The sequence below is a fragment of the Oryzias melastigma genome, linkage group LG7 (genome assembly GCF_002922805.2).
Source record: "Oryzias melastigma strain HK-1 linkage group LG7, ASM292280v2, whole genome shotgun sequence".
Lineage (NCBI taxonomy): Eukaryota > Metazoa > Chordata > Actinopteri > Beloniformes > Adrianichthyidae > Oryzias > Oryzias melastigma.
In genome coordinates, this window is record NC_050518.1 from 23,495,884 (window position 1) to 23,517,713 (window position 21,830).

Below are 21,830 nucleotides of genomic sequence, written 5' to 3' on the forward strand. Positions count from 1 at the left end.
CTTCCTGACAAAAATAAGAGCACACACTTATCTTAAACTGCTTGAGTTTGTTCTAGTTATTGGGTTTTTGAAAGTTGACAGAAATGTCTCCAAATGACTATTTATCACTTTATGCCAATTATTTTAGTTTGAGATTTAACATTTTTGAATCTGTTGCATTTATAAAATAAAATCATCCAAACTCAAACTGTAAATAGTAGTGCTGTCATGTGATACATTTTTCGTGTAATTAATTAATCGCGACCTGTAATTAATTTGTTTTATTTATCACCTCTCAGCTTATCCCTTCAGGGGTCGCCACAGTGAAGTAGATTCCACTGCTTCATACAGGCAGTTTGGTAGAGATTTTTATGCCATAATTTAATTGAAATTTGCAACATTGTGACCCAGTAAAACATCATAATACAACAAAAAATGTGGCTTTATGGAGGATTTTTCTAATTTAACAAAATCACAACCTTTACTTTTTACACCACCAAGGGCTTTATTCAATCATGACCAATTAAGATAACAAAAAGAAAAAAATCAGGTCCAGAGTGCTCTAATTTGCCCGATCAAAAAAACAATAGGAACCATTTTCTGCACAATCTAAAAAACAATGACCACAAACTTCTTAATAATATCATAATACGCATGTTATATGTTGATATACCTTATTCCAAAGATTATAACGGCAGCAAGACAGTAGAAAATACGTGAGGGATTTTAAAGTTTTCTAAAAATAATAGGAGATGGAGGAAATAAGACATGAAGAGGAATTAAAGCTCCAAAGGCCACGCCCCCTCAGAGGAGATTTTGGAAACAGGTTTCAGATCAGCATGAAAAATGGCTTTTTAAGACATTTAGGTTGTGGGCTGTTGCATACAAACTTCATTATCATAATTAAAACACGACTGTGAGCGCTTTTTTTTTGTTTGTTTTGTTTTTTTACTTTTGTAAGAAGAAAAAAAAATGTATTTAGAAATAAACTTTTGCTTCATCTGGGCAAAAACAAGCGGCAAGAAGTGAAATCTCCCCCTGAAATAATACTTTGCTTAACTGTGAACACTTTCTTCATAGTAATAAGACTGAGAAAAGAGTGACATCATCATTACAGTACCACTATCATCATAACACAATGCATTGCATTTTAAATCATCCTTTTTTTTTATTTTTNTTTTTTTTTTTTTTTAAATAATAAAAAAAGTCGTTTTTTGTGAAAAGTTATTTAAACTTAAAAATTTAACAGAATTTAAGTTCTGATAATTGATTTGATCTTTTTTTCATAAATGACCATGGTATGAAAGTGATAATGCGCTTTAATGTGTGCATTATCAGACATGAATGGAATGAAGCAACTGACAGATGTAAAAATGAGATTAACAGCACAAACAAAAAAGCAACACACTAAAATGTCTGTAATCAATTATCATGATTTAGTTGATAATTTAACATCAATGGTAAATAGTTCCTCTTGGGAAAACACAGCCCCAAAAATTGACTTTGTTTTGCTTTTTTCGATAGAGACTATTTAAATATTTGGAAATGATTGCACATATGTTTATCAGTTTATCTATTAAATTAACTAAATACAATTGATCATTTAACACTTTATAAAAAGCTTTGGGGTTATAATAAAACTTCTACAGCGGTTAACATTTGCGGTTACTTTCTCTCCACAGAGAAACAGACAGTTTGAGTTGCTGAAACCATCAACACTAAACTTTTTTGAAAGCCACCATTGCTGACAGGAGTCCCATCTCAAACCCGCCTTTAGGTACCAGCGCAGGTCCCACCTGGTTTGTTCCATCTATTGTGTCTGAGCCGCAAACGCAGCAAAAATAGATCTCTTCATGAATGTGGGCCTGCAAATCTTGAGGGACTTCAAGTTTCACAAAAGGCTCAAAGGAATAAAACGGCGTCTCTGCCACTCAACTTCCCCGCTGATCTATTTTCACATTACACGTCTAATCTCTACTTCCTGATTAGCGCTTTTATTTCTAGGAGCCACTTTGACTTTTTTAGAAGGAATTTCGTCTTTTGTATTTTTTTATTCATTTTGTAGGTTTCTGTGTGCGTGTGGGAGGTGGGTACAAAGAAGATTTAAACAGAACAAATATTCACCAAACACAGGCAAGTGAAGAAAATGATTTTAGAGTCACATATCATGAACGAACAGAAAATATTTGTAATTTTTGCTTTTTAAATTATCTTTTAAATGTAGAAAAGACATATTTTATTTTTGGCACAATAGTGCTCAGCCGATTATAAAGGGCGCCGTCAATAAATGGTCTAATTTCAAACGTATGTCATTAATAAGACACATCGAACTAGGGATGTCCCAATTTAATCACATGGTTGATGACTCGATCGGTATCGGTTGTTTTCCTCCTTTCAGTAAAGGATATTTAATTTTATTTTTATTATGATCAACGCTTTATATTTCTAGCTTATTATCCCAGATAATCTGGATGTCAGGAACNNNNTTGAAAAAAAAAAAAAAAAAGGCAGGAGATTACGACAGCAGTAAAACCCTGAGGGTATGTCCGAATTTCTTCCCTACGCACTATATAGTGCGTTTGCCATTTTCTTGTTCAAATCTACAATTTCAAAATGGAGTGCACTAGAAATTTCCCAGAAATCTTTGTGAAAAACCAGCGTGCATCGATACTGACTACATTAGCGAATAAAGACCCCTTATATTAAAGATCTTTCTCCACAATAACGTTTTTGATCTTTTCAACTTTTACGTTTTTTCCCTCTGACCGTGTGTCTCCCATTTTTGGCTTCCTCATGTTATTTTCCTCCTGAACCTCAATTCCACAGTAATTCTTCAATGTTTCATTTCAGCATTCCTCCTTCATAAGCTGAATATTCAATCTTTCACTTGAGTTCTTCTTCGTATAGGCAAAGGTTTGGTTCCAATTCTGGTTTTCATTTCACAGCTGACAGTTTTTTGCCTCCGCTGTCATTTCCTTGCTCTCACGTCTGTCCCAACAATAGATGTTTTCTTCTTTTTTTGCTGCTTGCCCCTCCGCTGTTTGATTGTGTTTTTTTTCTGATCTGATTTTGGACTTTTTTCCTTTTGCATCTTTTTCTTGTTGGAGACAAAGTCTGCCTAAAGTTTTCTTTTGATCTCAGTTAAACTTCTGAGTTTAGTAAAAACACTTCAGACATTGACACATATTTGATATTTTACACGGATGTAAAACACTCGTGAAAACTGAATTATTGTAAATTCTGGTAATATTAGCTCGACTTGAGGGAATGAAATTACAACAGAAAAAAAACACAAAGCCACACTACTTGAAAATAATGTTAAACTGAACACAAACTCCTAAGAAAAACTCTCCCCACATGCATTTGACACGTCGAGTTAATTGTTACAAGTGTCAAGCATCAAAATTGAAGCACATTAAATGAATTTGACACGTGAATCAAAGCAGAATTAGACCAGATGTGGTGAAGTTGTTCAGAAAAACTGCCACTTCTAATCCAGTACCCTTAATATGTGATTTTTCTCTCTTTTGGCTGCTGTGACTTCTACTCTGAAGTGACTTTTAGTCTGAAAAATACAATATATGCAGAATTAGTTTTCCTATTTAGAATTCTCTCCCTCTTTACTACCTAAACTTTAAATGTCACTTAAAAACGTTCCGTTTGAGAATGGCTTTTATTGCTCAGTAGTTGGTGACATTTTATTTTCTTTTACTTGTTTACTTGCACTCTAATTTATTGTTCATGATTTTTATTGCTTACTGTTTTTTGTAATTTTATGCAGTTTTCAATTTTGTTCTTAATTTCCCTCGTTTTACATTTTTTTATTCTTTTATTGTGAAGCACTTTGGTGTCCCTAAAGGAGTTGTAAAGTGTTATATAAACAAAGCTTCATTCATTCTTCTTTTATTTCTCTTCTGTTGAGCGTTGGATGTTTTTCTACAGATATTAGATGATGCACTCTCCAGTGGGAGAAGATGAAATTTGTCAGGGTAGCTAAGCCCCCACTTTGGGAGCTTCTTCCTGATGCCAGTGAGAAACACCACAACTAATACTTCCAGTCAGAGGCCACAACTCATTGAAAATACTGTTTTACTGGATTTGACATCTTTTAGACATTGTTTAATGTATTTTATTCATTTATTTAAATTAGGACAATGCATATTAATCAATGACTAAGCAATGCTACAACATAAATATCCCAGAATTAGCACAGGAGCTATTTCCATCTGTAGTCCAAGGCAGGTAAAAGAAATAAATGCAAACATTAAACTGAAGAGTAGACAGTACAAACACGATATGTTGTATAAAATAACACAAAGTAGAAAAACACACACAGACTTTTACAGTAAAGAGAGATAAAACAAAGAAAACTGAAGAGCTTTCTGTGGTTTACTGTTTTGCACCTAATTTTAAGTTGATTTGTTTTTACCCAAACGGTTTTGAATCGTGCAGTTTTCACTGAGTTTGGTGCTGCCTCTTTGTACCTCACAGTCTCCTCTAGTTATAGCTAAAACTTTTTTCTCTATATAAATTCCTTAAAGGTGGAAGAGAAAGCCCATTTGAAACTTTAAAAATGAGACAGGCAGGTAAAAACGGCTGATAATTTTCAAAATCTAGTATGTTATATTTATTGAGAATGATACAATAGTTATCTTTTAAAGGTTTCTTGTCTGGAGTTTTCAACATGTTTTTAAACAAGAACTTAAGTGGCTTCAAAATAGTTTGACTTGTTTGGGACTAGGGTTGCTGTGATCGACTATTAAAATAGTTGGTAACTAATTTATTAGTCAATGAGTCGTTCAGCACCTAAAAAAAGCACTTTTTCTATATCTTTGTCAGTGAGACCAAAACTATCTTTAGTGAGGAATAGATCCTTGTTTCAAATGCTAACCTCATTTAATTGTGTGAATGTTTAGTAATCGTTCACACTATAGTGATTCTCCTTCTCCTGTCTGTTCGTTTTTCAGCACATAAGAACTCAATCACACTTTCAGCGATTTCAGCAATCTTGATATCAAAATGTTCAGCTTGTTCTGGACATTTCTGCTTATAATTTGATTTTCACAAACTTTAGTTTGTGAAATATTGAGCAAAATATGCTCCATAGGAAATTATTGAGAACGTCTTCAAATTTTACATTTTTAATTAGATAAGCAACAAGACTTTAAATATATTCACTTTTTGCTTTTATAATAATAATAATAATAATACATTTTATTTAAAGCGCCTTTCATGTCACCCAAGGACACTGTACATGATAAAACAGAATAGACATAAAAACAGAGCACAATAAAATTATATAAAAAATAAATAAGTCAGCAAGAATACACAGAAAATCAAAGTGAGAAGGCAGATTTAAACAGGTGAGTTTTTAGATGGGATTTGAAAATTGGTAGGGAGACAATATTGCGGAGTTCAGGTGGGAGAGAGTTCCAGAGTTTGGGAGCCGACCGACTGAAGGCTCGGCTCCCCATGGTGACCATGCGCGCAGGAGGTACAGAGAGCTGGAGAGAAGAAGATGACCGGAGAGAACGACGGGGGTCTATCTTTTATAGTAATTAAAAAAAAAAATGGAGCTTAGCTACTATTTTAGCAACAGTCTAACATTTTTGGCTATTTTAGTTTACTAAGTAAATATGTTTGCAAAATTAGCATGTATTGGGGATTTTAAAGCAATTTTACTTAAAAATTTCAGAAATTTAGGAAAACTTCAGCGCTTTTTCATAGTTCTTTAATGAAATTTCTAGTCTTTTCGAAAATTTAACATTTTTTAAATATTTTTTGCATTTTCAGTAAATCTCTGTAGCAATTAAAGTCAATTGTGTCACCATTTTCAGCAAAAGCCTGATTAGTGGACTAATCGGAAAAAAATAATCGGTGATTAGTCGACTATTAAAATAATCGTTTGTGGCAGCTCTATTTGGAACCATGCAGTGATGTAATATGCTAAGTGACCAAAAACCATTGTGTGCATATAAACCTTTGCTGCCTCTGTGGTTAGATACGATCATATATATCTAAAATTTGCGAAAATACGTTGAATAATTCCAGAAACTTTTTTACATGCTCTTTAAAAGTTACATTCTAATCAAAGATAACATAAAGATATTTAAAGTGCTCTACAACTTGTAACTGTTCTCCATTGGTCAAGACAGCTGGCTGGTTACTGCTTGATGTGTATATGTCTGTAGAAGAACTTCTTCAGCTTAAATGTCCTCAGATACGAACAGAACAAGAATTGGAATCATCTAAAAAGTATATTTGAAGAATCTAATAGCAGTTTTTTTCTGAGGAATTTCCAACAGACTGCAGATAAACGTTGTCACTTGGCAATAAAGTATTCAGAGTTTGAATTTGTACAAATGACTAAAAAAGTTGCAGACTTTTTGTCTTACATCACAACCTCATTCAGGTGCTACTGGAAGTACCTACACATCAATAATTCATTTTCTAATTAAAAGTACACGCCGCTCTGTAAATCTTACACTCTAGACAGAAGTGCTGAGTCAGACGAACTGCAGCCTCAGCAACACATTTTCAGACATGTTCTACAAGTTTCTGGGATGGATTAGTCAGAGCATCTTTTGTGACAGCAGGGTAGCTGCTGATTATAGCTTCCTTACAGTTACCGTGTCCTTTGGCGAGGCTTTTGACCCCAATTACTGAGAGCGCATGGCTGTAGCTCTCCCTGCAGCTATTGTCATCTAAAGCCGCTGTTTGTTTAGATGCAGTAAAAGGAGGGCGGAAAGAGGAGCCGAGTGGAGAAAACCTTTTTATGCCTGAATGTCAATTTCCAAGTAAAGCTGACACGCACACACAAGACGTTACAACCTGGCAACAAATAAGACAAACACTAGGAGAGGGACAAACAGGAAGGATAATTCAAGCTCAGATAGAACAAAATAATCCAGCACCAGTGGGGAAGAAATGAGAACAGAGTGAGGGCAAGACGAATGAACTGACAATAAAACAAAGGATGTGAGAATTAACCTGCAGAATGGAGAACAAAATGAGATGTAACAGATGTGAATGAGTGTGGAACGAAGATGAAAAGGAGCAAAAGGGAGGATCAAGGGGACAAGAGTGACGTGAAATGGAATTTAACGAGCACGAGGCTAAGTGAATAGAAAGTGAAAATGAAGGAGACAAAGAGACGGATGAGAGAGGAAGAAGTCGCGTGAAGAAGGAAAGAAATGAGCAGAGCCAGAAGGCATGAGAGACGGAGAGCATGTGAAGCTCAGCTGTAGAGTTCACTAATAAAGGCCATGATGAGATTAGGATGCAGCTCCAGGCAGAAAGTGGATCAATAGCTAACCACTAAACCTCCGGTTTCCCTGCTAGCTACAACAGATTACTTAAACTGCAAAGTAGTTCACCTCAGGACCGTGGTGTGTGTCTGAATGACTAATAGTTCTGAAGTATTTACACCAATGAAGTCTTTAGATAAAATGAAATCGGGCTTTTAAATTAAACCAAAATTGCCAAAAACAGATGTCATAAAAGGATGGAGCAACGATACTCAGGGAGTGGTGTTGGAGCCGCGATCAATCGGTACAAAGGGGTCCAAAGTGTGGAAAGAAAATATCCTCTAAACCAGGGATCGGCAGCCTTTAACAGTAAAAGAGCCAGTTGGGCCCATTTTGTACTGATCAAAACCTAAAAGGAGCCGCATAGTTTTACTATAGCCTTTAAGAAATTTGGATTTGCAATCAAGACAGTCTTTTTTTTAAAATAACAAATATGAGTTATGTATATTTTTGGCACGAACAAAAGCAAAAATATAGAAAGAACCTAGTACCTCTCACATTTGACAAAGCAGCAAATAACTTCTTTTCAAAATAAAAGACGCTCTGTGCTAAACAGGATCATCTCAGTGCAGCTCTGGACAGCTAGTAACCAATGTTGTGCAGCACGAGATAATATGTGCTTTTAACTCATAAAAGATCAAACTTTTTACCAAAGTTGTCTTTGCATATAAAATCTGCTCATTCTGGAGGTAGAGTTGAGCAAACAAGGTCAACAGGGACGTAAAAACCGACATAGTTTATCATCTATGTGCTCCTCAGACATCAATTTATACATTAAATTAATAATTTATAAATAAAAGTCTTGCTCGAGGGCTGGATTTTGGTCAGGTCAGGACCTTTGGAAAGCTTCATTTCATTAGATTGTTTTTGTTGATTTTCTGAAGCACAGTTTTAAAATGTATCTAAATGGTCACATTTGTTTTTTCTCACTAAATTACACAGTTTAAGCAGTTGTGTGTCCAGTTTGTTTCAATACAACTTTTCACACAAAACCAGTGTTCCTAATAACTCCAAAAATATTAATGTGTTACGGATACATTTTAAATTTTGTTGAAACACACCCATCTAAGGCATGGTTAATTAACGGTTTGAAACATTTTACATATTAGATGTTCAGCAGTCAAACTTTTAATGAATAAAAATGTGACGGGCAAAATTAATAATCAACTTGTTGTACTTTTTTTTTACATTTTGACTTAAACTTTCAGTCAAATTTCCTGTTGGCCTTCAATAATCCAAACACTTTTTTAATTGAATTTTCCATTTTTTAATAATGTGTTTAGTTGACTTTTTTAACAGCAGCATGTAGCACCAGTCAGTTCTGTTGTTGCTGCTGAATGAAGCCATTTTAACTCCTTACACCACATCTGCCGTCGATGACATCTAAATAACTTCTTTGACGGAGAGAAAAGCAGCTTTTGATATTGGTGGTCCAAGTCTGTAAAGTGTGGGATTTTGCTTTTTTCCACAAGGAATCAGCTGCTTTATGTTGATTGATATGCAACACTTTACCACTGTAAAGCTTTTCGCCACTTCTGAATCGTCGGGAAATAACAAGTCAATAGTGTTGACGATTGAAGAGTTGTCCAAAGAATGTCAACGATGGAGGTAAAGCTTCTCTAATGAAGGGTTAAAGAGGAATTTAGTCCTAAAGTTTACATTTAGCCTGTCCTATAAAATGTTACAGATATTGACAAAACATTTTTTTACATCCACTAAAACTAAACAGGACTGGACTGATATGTACTACAGTATCAGTGGTCATAATTACACCACATCACTCAGTGAATTCATGTTAAATATTCTGATGTATTTTTCATATTCTGATTATTATGTTGAAATTGATTGTAATGTATTACAAGACATACATATTGCTTTACAATTCAGAGACAGTACTGTTGTGGGGTCACTGAGTACGTTTGGAAACAAGTAATCAGTAATGGATTACATTCTTGCACCCCCCAGTATTCTCATAGTCTTCATAACTCAGAACAGGTTTAACACTCAAAGCTATAAAAATAATTGTTCCATTTACACATTTATAAATCTCCTCTTAGTTTACAGTTCCTCTCTTTCCCTTTTATATACAAACATTCAAGCGTTGAGGTTCTGAAAGGTTCAATGTTATTTTCCAAATACACTTTGACGTGAACAGAGGAGAGAAACAGTCTTCTTCCCTATTTACTAACCCTTCTTTTATAAAGACAAATTGAAGCCATTCATGTTGCTTTAAACCCCCGATCATGTCTGTTGTTCTTACAATGAACTTAGTGTTGTAAACTCGCATTATCCTGGCATTTGTACAGCACTGAGTCCGGGTTAACTTTCTATGAAGACCTCAACAAGACAATTTATGCTGCAGAGATTCACAAAACAACTCCAAATACAGTAATAAACTGAATAAACAAACCCTGGACAGAGAATATTCAGCTGCCTTAACCTGCTGAAACAGGCTCAGGCCACCCCTTTGGCCCTATTAGGGCAAAGCGGGTATACATAAAATATGGATATGGGACGAATTGTTGTGGTGCATTTTTCTGTGACAAAACTGAATAGAGACACGTTTGCAGCCACTCAGGTCTAAGCCTGTTCATATTTGCAGGATCCTGTGACATCACAAACCCATGTCACGTTTTCAAAGGAGCAAGATTTGTTAGAAACGAGTGGCCTCATTTCACATTAGTTCAGACACACCATAACAAAACTACAACTATATATATAGCATTATCTGCAAAAATGCAAGTGTGAATGCTGTGAGCTGTAAGTGGCCGTTGCTGATGCTGAAACTGATAACTAAAGATACTGAAGGTGAAAGCTTGCCAAAATATTAGCTAAACTTCATATGAGCCAAAAAAAAAGGAAAAAAAAACTGTAATTTTGCCCAAAGACCTAACATAATGCTAAAACATTAGTACAACTCAAAATTTGGCTAAATAACTTAAAAAAAATGTCTAATTTTACCAAAACATCTAGCATAATACTAAAATACTAGCTAAACTCGAAATTTGCCTAAAGAATTTGGAAGATGTCTAATTTGTCAAAAACAGTTAGTATAGCGCTAAAATGTTAACTAAGCTCCAAATCTACCTAAAGAACTTTAAAAATGTCAAATTAGCAAAAAACAGTTAGCATAATGCTAAAATATTAGCTGAACTCCAAATTTGCCTAATGAACTTAAAAAAATATATAATTTTTCCTAGCGTAATTATAAAATAATAGCTAAATTTGCCTAAACAATTTGAAAAATGTCTAATTTGCCAAAAACCCTGCATAACGCAAAAATATTGGCTAAGCTAAAAATGTGCCTAAATAACTTAAATAAATGTTTACATTAGCCAAAAACAATTAGTATACCGCTAAAATATTTGCTAAGCTACAGATTTGCCTAAAGAACTTTAAAAATGTCAAATCAGATAAAAACAGCGCAATGCTAAAATATTAGTAAAACTCCAAATTTGCCTAATGAACTTTAAAAAAAAATGTGTAATTTTCCCAAAACAACCAGCATAATGCTAAAATATTAGCTGAACTTCAAATTTGCCTAAATAGCTTGAAAAAAAAAAAAAAAAATTTGCCAAATATCGAACATAATGCTATAACAATAGCTAAAGTCCGGACTTGCCTAAAGCACTTTAAAAAATGTTTCATGTTGTCAAAGCACCTAGCATAATGCTAAAATATTAACTAAACCCTATATTTGCCTAAATAACTTTAAAATGCCTAATATCGCTAAAACATTGACCATTATACTAAAATACTAGCAACACTATAGATTTGCCCAATGTACATAAAAAAGTCACATTTTGCCAAAACACCTAGCATAATGCTAAAATATTAGCCAACTCCGAATTTCCCTTAAAAATTCGACACATTTCTAAAATACCAGTAGTTGCTGAACATTTTAAAGTTTGAATGGTGTCTAGCTTAAAGTATTCGGAAGTTCACACGTTTCAAATTGCACATTATTTTTTAAGCATTTGCTTAACTCTATATAATCATTTGTATCATATTTGATACACCTAATTCCGAGATCCCTGTCTCATAAGCATGATCAAAACGTTTCATAAAACCCCTTTGTATATGACTTAGTTGATGTGTTCTGTCCTGCAGTGCATTATCATTCCACTAGGGGCAGTAGAAGGGCTTTTTCTGCTCGGTTCAAAATGGCTGCCTCCATGTCATCTCAAAAACACTTTTGGAGGGAAACGTTTTGCTAATTTTCAATACTTTAGGTTGAGATTAGCTCATCTATTGTTATTCTTTTTATTTCTCAAAAGGACTCCTTTCTGTATTGAACAAATGCTAAATGTGTTGATAATCATTTATAATACAGTTCCACCCTGTTAAAAATGTGTGGATCAGAAAATGGCAAAATAAGGTGTTTTTTTTTTCATGCACAATATTTTCTGCAAAGTCACATATTGTATTATGATTAGTATTTAAATTTCATAAAAAAATTTGAATTTTCTGTTAATTCTTTGATGTAGTGGGCTTTACAGGGTTAATATTTCAAAAACTATAAAGTTTATGAATACCAAAAGCACATGCAGTAATTTCCAGAACAAGCTGAATGTTTTCATAGTAAGATTACTGAAATCACTAAAATTGTGAGTTTTTACGTGTTGAAAAACATACGGAGAGGAGCAGGAGAATCACTATAGAATACTGTAAAGGATTCACAAAATAATGGCACATTTAATGACTATTGGTATGTTTATTGGTTTTAATAAAATTCTAATTATAAATGACACAAATTGATATACTGGGCTATAACTCAAAACAAATAGGAAGTTGAAACTAATTTAGCAAAGAAGTGATCATCTCCCACTCCGTCTGCAGCTGGAAGGAAAAAGGCTTTTACCGTCTTTTGGCCCTCTTCCATCGCCGCCTACTCTGCCCTGCTCAGTCTTCTCTGATTTAAGGGATTTCCATTTGGTGCTGTGCCGCATTTTTTAGAACCTACTCAGCTGGGGTTTCAATCAAGCTGAGTGGGGCTGGAATACAACGGCAGACTCACCGGCCGCTGGTTGGCCAAAGAGTTGCATCACAAATGCTTCTGTTGTTTACAGTCTGGAGAAATATTATGGATATTTCTCTCCTCCCGTAATGTCTATAACATTTCATAAACAAATCAAATTTGTATTTTATTTTGCTGCTATATTGTTTCCAATACTTCACAGTGCATTATCCATGCGTTCAGTCGTGTTGACTGGAGATTTTATCGTTTCTGTTCTCACAGCGAGGTTTTAATAGAAAGCCATGTCCTCTATGTCCTTCATAGTTTTAGATTTTGTCAGGACAAAAAATATGATGGAGAAGGGGGGGATACATACAAACAGGAAAATAACAGAAGTTTTGGCCACCTTCTTAGGTTGTGAGAGAATACATGTGTGTGCTTGACAACGATTGACACCAAGCTGAGGGTGAGTGAGTACACCCAAAACTGTTAAATGGAAATCCAACTCGGACGTGTTTGCCAGCTTGGACAGGCAGTCGTGGTGCAAAGGTAGCGCAGTCGAACTCCGATTGGAAGATTGCAGATTCAGTATGTGTGTCCCAACCCCCCCAGGTGTCAAAGTGGCTTTGGGCAAAACCTCACGTTGCTCCTGGTTGTTATATGTTGCCTGCCAGTGTTGGGCAGCAGTGTGGGAATGAGTGTGTGAATGGGACTGTGACTGTGAAGTGTTGTGGGTTTTCTAATGCTGCATTCACAGCGAACCCAAATTCGCGTCTGCCGCCTGTCTTTTGAGCTTTTGACTGGTCAACGCCTTGACGTGTAGGAAGTTGTTCTGAAATTCCTTTGTTGCCTCATCATGGGTGACTTTGAGTGAGTAGCTTATGTTTATACGTTTTGGAGAGCTCTAGAATATATCAGTAAACTCTTTGCTGTTTGTTTTCATCAGGTCTCTCTGGGTTCTGTGTTCTTCACTCCTGCAGCAATTGCTGCACCTGAGGGCCGTTTAAACGTTACTTCCGTCTGTTTGTGACTCAGTTTGAGCATTAACCCAAGAGGGGGGAAATATAAATAAAACAGAGGGATCTTTTTATTATTGCCTTGACGGAAATAATAAAACATCATAAGAACATTAAACTGGGCTCCCGGGCAGCTAACCGCCGGCGGGCAAGCAGAGCCCAGATACCTAAAGCCTCGGCAGTAGACCTCACTAGATGTGCCGGGCGCCTAGACAGCAGCTGTTATCGCTATCAGCTCTGCCGGAGCCTGGGGAGCGGGGCTCACTAGCTCGCTAAGATTTCCACCGGGCGGCAGGCCAGCGTAGCCATCCATCCAGCTCAATGTGACGGGCTGACTATCTGTCCAGGGTGTAACCCGCCTTCACCCAACAGTAACTGGGACAGCGTCCGGGAACCTAGCGGCCCTCGTGAGTTGAGAAAATGGATGGAAGTTCAGGACAGAAATCCTTGCATCGAGCCGCCATCTTGAATGTTTATTTCTACCGTTTGATCTAGTCTCTGAAAACGTCACGTGCCCAAAGTTGGGTCCTTGATTGGTTGACATGTCGTGGAAGATTGCATCTTTACATTGACTTAACATTGAAACTTGATGCCTCCACACGCCGGCCGCGTTTGGTGTGAATGGACCATAAGAATGTAATACATTGCAATAAAAGTAAAGAGATGTCCGGTGGCGTTGACATACATACCCCACAACTACTCATCTTTATTTGCTACACATGTCAAACTTTGCCCTGCGACAGACTGGCGACCTGTCCACGGTGTACCCCCCCTTCGCCCAACAGTAGCCGGGATAGACTCCGGCACCCCCGCGACCCCGACAGGGAAGATGCGGTCAAGAAGATGGATGGAAGATGGATGTCAAACTTTTAATTCCTTGTATCATAAATTCCAAAAGGGCAAATCCTGCAAAAAATCTGAACTGTCACATAAGGATTCCAAGAATCTAAAAAAAAAAAAGTGCAGCTGAACAGTCATTTTAATGAATTATTTGCTATATTTCAGTGATCCACATCTTTATCTAAAAGAGCTGCCAATTGAGATTCCTTTAGTAAAACAAACACAGATGGGTTTACTGTTCTGCATTCGAACGGTTAAGTTCCAACACTTTATAAACTGTTAACAACACCATAATCATTTGTTGTTGTTTTTACATTTTAGTCCTTTTTCAAATAATTTAAAAAGCTTTGCATAACTGCAGGCAGAGAAGATGCACTAATGCAAGTAAATATTTTCCTTTTTAGGGGAATGTTTGCAATGTGAGAACTGCAGCAGTATTTTCCCTCTGATATCTATCTTACTATCTAAGCCAGATCGCAGACACACATAAATACTCGTCATCTCGCACAACCCTATAAGGCAAAGACGCCGCTTCCAAACACTCGCAGCTGTGTGAAGGAGGATCTGTTACCCTGGCAGATTTTTCCATTAAAATTTATGACCTATACTAAAATGTAGCGAGGCTTAAGCAGCACGCTTTCTTGCAGACGACACACAGAGGGCAAACAGAGGACTGAGATTGGTCACATTAACAAAAACTCATAAACACTTCCAAGAAAGCAAAAGACAAAAGGCAAGGTTTGTGTTCTTTAAAGTATGAAATGTGCTGCTTAAAAAACAAACAAACAAAGAAGACAGAAGTGAGAGATTTAAAGAAAAAAAACGTTATTTCAAACAGAGACAGTGGATCCATGTGTCACCTATCTAACACTTCTATTACAGCCTCAACAGGCCTCCTCAGGCAGTTTTGCAACTATTCACACTTGGAGCTGCAGGACTGAAGCAAGTCACAAGTTGTCCACAGTGGACCTGCAGGAACAGGAAGGTGGGTTTGTAATACATGTGAAATCAGAAGCTCAAAGCTCAGCTCGAGTGCCAGCTGAATACAGAGAGATCGTCAAGAAGCATGAAGAAGACAAAAGATGCAAACACATAATCTGCGCGAGTATAATTGCTTTGTAACCTTTTCATGCATGGTTAAGTGCTAAGTTGATTGCCGACTGAAACCTGGGGTGAGCATGAGGGAAGCAAAAAAACCTGAAAAAAGAACATTACCCGAACAAAAGATGGCTGAAGATAAAACACTGCACTGAAGGGAAAAAAAACTCACCGCTCCTCAAAGTGGAGCTCTGTTTCACTGGCCTCGGTTTGCTTTTGGTTATTTTCTCTTTAAAGTGATGGTGACACAAAACGAATGTTCTGTCTTTCTTACATGACACAAAACACAAACAATGGAGGACAAGGAGACAGTACAGTTTCTGTGGCTCTTAGTCAGGCAAAGATGGAAGAGTGATAATGGATCATTTCCTTGAAAATTGTGTTATCAACAAGTTCTCGTTTCATTTTTGTTATAATGGAGGACATGTATAAAGAAAATTAATCTCAAAATATCATATCCAAGTCTTTCTGAATTCAAATTGTCGTGAATCAGAAGCAGCCAAAACAAAAACAGTTGGAAAAGTATTGTAGTTGTGATGTCACAAATATAACTAGCAGGTGACTAGCTTACTGCTCTGCTTAAACAGAGAGATGGAGGGAGATGGGTGGGGTCAGTCCACGCCAACTGTCCCACCCATGACTCAGAGTTGAATTTCTAATGAAGTCATGTTGCTAGAGATGAAAATAAACAATCACAACACACACACTAAAAAAAAACAAAAAAAAACACAAACACGTAGTGGGCCGACTCCGAGGCGGGGGTGGGGCTTTGTTTTGGTTGTAAAAACACAACAAGAGAGGCACTGTAGCAGAAATGTCTGTCAACCATCTCGGGAAAAATGCGCGTCTAGTGTGAATTGCAGGAGAGAGCGGATGCCGCGCGGACTCGGCGCCGCTCCTGCGTCCAGTGTGAACCTAGCATATGAGCTACTGAGGGACAGCATAGAATGATGGATACAGTAAAATTAGCTTGCTAGCAGTTTGAACAGTGTTTGAATGAGCTATGAAGTGCTAAATTTATTTGGAACTGTTTTTTCCAAAGATGACTTTTTGATGATGTTTCACATTTTAGGGTGTAATCAGACTGGGAAAATCCTTTTGGTTCAGATCGAGTCCACTGTATTCAGACTGGCGTTTACCGGAGATTTCTGTTTCAGACCAACTCTTGTAAACAAAACTACGTGACTAAAGATCTCTTCTGTCATTGGTCAGCAGTTATGGAGGCGGGTCAAAACAAAAAGAGAAAGATGGAGGCGCTGCGGTTGGCCCGGATTTTTACTTATTCAAACGAATTATTTTGTTGATCAATTTTGAATCTGTCTGAAGGCCAGGTTGAACACTTTTATTCCTACTTTGGTGTAGTGGAGATATGCTCCAAGACGGTTTTACTACGAACGCTATGACAACAAGATACGCTAATATGTGTTTGTGACATATAGATTGTCGGTAAAGCAGTGAGAAGGAATGTGGATTACATTAAAGGTTGTTTTAATATACTCAAATTCATATGACATTGTAATGAAAAACAGAAAAAGCAAGTAATAAGTGTTTTTACCTGTGTTAAAATTAACGCTCTAGAAAGTAATCAGTTGGACCAATTATTTCCCTTTAACCAACATGAAAATCAATGGTTTACATTTGTCCACAGCTCACCAATAATTTTTGGTTCAGTTGTTTTGGTCTCAAAGCGGATCGTATTCGGACTGAAGAATCTCAGAGCAAACCGAACTGAAACTTGAATTGAAACTTATCCTGATGAATAAACCAGCGGCACTTCTTTCAGGAGGGAAAGGCCTGGGCGGGGCAGTAATGTACCAGTGGAAAAGTGTCATAGTACAGAGTGGTTTTAAAAGGTTAACATTTCAGCAATGACAAACTTTTATCTACTTCAGTCTTTCAGGAGGATCCATCTCCTACATCCGATTAGCTAAAGTTCAATCACAGCTTTCGTCCTGTCTGTGAAAGTGCTCACTTCAGTTATGTCCTATGAATGTCTCTCTGACCTTTAAGCTCAGCTGTCTGAAACACAGGTGCTTATTTGACGTTATTTGGCCATGAATAGTAATTAGGAGAAAAGCCCCTGCGAGAAGAAGGAGCAGTGAGTTGAAAAGTAATAAAACAGAAGCCTAAAGTCTTGATCCTCTCACGGAGCCCATCTGTGACGAGGTTTCAAACTCATTTAGCTGCTTAAGCTTTGGGTAATTGTTCATGGTAAATGCAAAGCACAGCCGCCCTACTTTCCTACACGGAGCCTTTTCTCAAATTTTGTTCATTCTGGTGTGCATGCATAAAGTTACAAGGCGTTAAGTCGGGGCTTCCATTCAATTATCCCTAACTCACACGGCTTGATAGTCATTACTGAAAGATGAACACAGGTTGAGGAAGAGCTTCCTGCCTAGTATTTGGAGCTTTCTTCCTTCCTTGCCATCTCAGCATAAAGTAATCTATTTAACGCTGTTAGGGCTTTGTTTTTTCTTTATCCATGTTGCGCTAAAAGGAAGAAAAAAAAAACAGATTGTGAATTACACTGAGATTCGACAGAATGATATAAAGTAGTTATTTCAGTCAAGGCATCAAGAGAAAACCAGAGACCCACTAATGATCAGAAATACATTTAAACAAACAAAACATTGTGAGATATACATGCAAAAATATATAGAGAGGAGCCTTTGTACTCTAACATGTGTATCAATGAATTTTCAAGAAATGTGGACATTTGCCAACCTCTATTTTAATTTATGCTTTGGTACAAAGTGAGGAAAAGAAATAATGTCTTTGAGCTGTGCACCCAGAAAAGCAGCACTAAAACCAGGCTGGATCTAATAGCTAAACTTCTGGGGATGGAATCAAAAATATGTTTGTGGTTGGATTTCCAGCTCATGCTCATGGATTAGAATGAAATGAAACACTGAATCGATAAGCAAAGCCAGCTTCAAAAAATACAGCTATTTATTGTTTGGAGCTCTAAAATCAATTCCTCTGTGACAAATACACCAAAGTCTAATTTCATTATTTCATAAGAACATAAAAAACTAAATAATTATAAATAAAGCATTATATATAACAAAGTGTCCAAGTTAAAGACCTGTTTTCATGAAAATTGTGTTTTTAACTTGTACTTGCAGCATTTTTATCCTAATGCAGTACATATATTACCATTTCTGTTGCACCGCTGCTGTTAACTTGGGGATGTAGTTGGGCTGGGTATCGCCAATTGTTTCCATTTCGATTTCGATTTTTTTCAACCCTCTCAGTTCATGATTCAATTACATTTTAAGTTTACACATCTAGACACATTTGTATAGAAATACATCCATAAACTGTATATGTTTTGCAGATATACATGTTATCTGATACAGTTCACATACTGTATAAGGTATTAGTGAAAAAATGAGATTGTTAATACTATACAGCGTTACATGGATTCTCAAACGGAGAAGTTCCAACAATCGTTTTGCTCCTCCTGGAGGGCATTTCAGTTTGGCCACTAGGTGGCGATCGTATTAGAGAATTACACCTTATTATGGAAGAAGAAGAAAATATGAGCATAAACTGTATCAAAAAAAGGTTACTTTTAAAAAAATATTTGGAAAATGAATCCCCGTGAGTTTATAAAGCTGTTGATTTATATTCATGTATGTCGACCGAACATCGTTATTAGCTGTACAATAGGAAATCCCATTATACCTTAGCATCAAGCTAGTAGATTTTTGCAGTATGAATTAAAACAATCGTTACTTTTATGGATCCATTATTGATCTATTAACTCCTGCCGCTCTTCAGAAACCATGTCCTTGAAAATGACAGTTTCTTTTTTTATTTTACAGAAAAAATGATACAATCATAGTTAAAAGACAACTGGGAATACTTTTGGAATGGATCAAGAGATGATTAGACTGGGACTTTATAGCATATCACATGCTTTCCGTCTCTCAAGTTTCCTTGAGGTTTTCCCTGAGGCCCTCATTTTCATTAAAACAAGTGTTTTTTTTTTTAATTAGGCCACATGTAAACATACTTATTCTTTAGAATAATTACTTTATTTGTCTAGTTCCATGTAGAATTTTCATTCATGACGTAAATAATGTTTATCCTTACATTTATCTCTGTTTATAAGCATCAGACTATTTTTTTATGTTCTGTCCCTCAAAATTAAATACCAGATACAAAGAAGTGGTTTAGGTCCCAAATTGGGATATGTATGAGCATAAAGGAGGTCAAAGATCAGCTTGATGGAGAGCCAGGTTTCTGTCTGCAGTCATGAAACCATCATGGTGAGATGAGTGAGAAAATGCAATCTGAGATGAGGTAATACAGTCCTCCGATCCCGCAGTAGATTGAATAATTCCCAGCCTGTTGTGTGAGTGGAAGGATTCACACTGCTGCATGGGCGTGCACGATTCATGGTCATGATGGGCTCTGAGCAAAGGGGAGAGGTGTGATTGAGGCCACCGCTCCAGGTTAAAAGCTGCTCCTCAGCCTCCTGATGCTGGATCGTAATTTCCGTTTTATCTGCTGGCAGCGGTTTGAACAATGAGTGCCCATTAATATGCTGCTTACATAAATTATGTTGAGGTTAGGAGGCTCCAACCTGATGGTTTATACCATTTTTCCAACAGGACAGCTGGAATCCCTCACAGTGATGGAACTGGTTAGAATGCTTAGCGGGAGTTAAGTACTTGTCTCTTTGCAAGTTTTTAGGTTTTCAGCTTTTGAAAGATTCTGTCATGATCATTTTTATCTTCTTTCAAATTATGCCATTCCTCCATGCAGGCTTGCTGTGAGTGTGTGCACACCTGAGTGCGCACATAGCTAACAGATGCGTTTAGTTTCATCTTTACAGACTGTTTAAATACAAAAATATGATCACATTTGTTAATTGCTGTATTTTATTGTGAAAAATTGGTTATATTTTTAAAATTGACCCGATTTTCTCATGTGTGTTTGAAGTAACTTCCTGCCAAGATTAACGCGGATCGCTTGCGGCTCATGCCAGAAATAGACTAGTAGCCGAAACAATTGCTGCACCGTGCAGGGAGGTTGCTTCGCTGTTCTTCCACGTGCAGTAGGAACCAGGCGTGAGAAACTTTATACAGTCCTCTAGGAAGGAATACTACCGTTCGTACACCACTCCTAAATCTAAGCTTTTGTAAACAAATATGTTGAATGATGGTAAAAGCAGTCACACATTAAAAAAAAAAATCAATTTCCTGTTAAGGAACTGCCAAAACCCATCTAATGAGTGGCGTTTTGCAGCTTTTTTCAGTGGTCAATGATTCAAAATGGTGCCTGCCTTTTGGAAGCAAAGATTAAATCTCAACATAGATTATGATGGTTAATAAACCACTGCAACGGCATGACTATGTTCTACTATCTTTGCTCCATTCAGAAGAGGCATTGGTTACTTTTACTTGGCAAAGTTGATCTTTTTATAGCATAAAAAAGGAAGAAAACCAAGAAAAACGAAATCCCATTCAGCCAAAAGGTTGTTAAGGAGGTGATTAAAACCCCCCACAGTGACTGTGAAAAGGCAAAGCCCCCCCGAGCTGTGGAAGCGTTTGATGAGCTGGAAAAGTACAGCAGTAATGGCCAACGTTTGTCAGGAAGCTAGCCTCTGTGGATGCATGAGTGGGGTCTGGGGAATCCGTGGGCTCTACATGGAAGAGTATAAGAAGAACCTAAAGCATAAATTAACAATTACTGAGTCACATGACTTCACTCACATGCTTAAAACACATTTATAAGCACTTCCCATTGTGCTTACTCTGCTACATTCACGTGTAAGAAAGCAGCATTTCTCTTTAATAGGATCAACAAATATAAACAAGACTGTGTTGATTATTATATGCCGAATTCAAAAATACATTTTTTTCTATCTTGTGCCTTGTAAAAAAACAACTGCTATGATGTCTATGATGTCTTCCAGTTGGGTTTCATACAGAACCACAGCACTGAAACGGCTCTGACCAAAGTGACCAATGACATACACTTGAATACAGACATATCCGTGCTAGTTCTATTGGATCTCAGTGCTGCATTTGATACAGTCGACCACGCTATACTACTTAGACGGCTGGAAAACTATCTTGATTGTTTCTTCTAATGTTTTGAATTGTCTCAGTACATCAAATGTGCTATACAAATAAACTTGCCTTGCCTTGTGCAAATCTGTCTTTTAGAGCATATTTGCACATTTGGTTCACCACTGATCCACACCAGATATGTTTCCTTTTTTTCTTAGACAGTCTGTGTTTTGTACAAGTCAGTTCACCTGTAAGAAAAAGTGTGAAAGCTAACAGATTTTCTTGGAGCAAAAAGCCAGAGCGAGCCAAAGACCAATAAATAATATAAACACCTTGTCTTATGAGTGGACAAAAAAAGTCTGAAGAAGATTTTCTTATTTTTTTTTATTGCTGATCAGCACTTGTTCTGGGAAATACTGCCCCCAAATGTGCAGATAGAATTGTGCAGTTGTTTATCCCACTTTAGTAGTTTTGCTAAATCTAGAGAGTGCCGAACAAATGAAGTTGAAAAGTCTACCTGTGCTTTTAGACCAGGGGTCTCAAACTCGCGGCCCGCGGGCCATCTGCGGCCCGCAGGATGATGATTTGCGGCCCCCGTCTTCATATGAAA

The 21,830-nt window shown here is 36.8% G+C and overlaps 1 protein-coding gene across 1 annotated transcript in view; it reads right to left on the reverse strand.

Annotated features, from left to right (window-relative positions):
• oprl1 (opiate receptor-like 1) overlaps nt 1-21,830 on the reverse strand; it is a 115,965-nt gene that overhangs the window by 5,069 nt on the left and 89,066 nt on the right. The window lies entirely within an intron of this gene.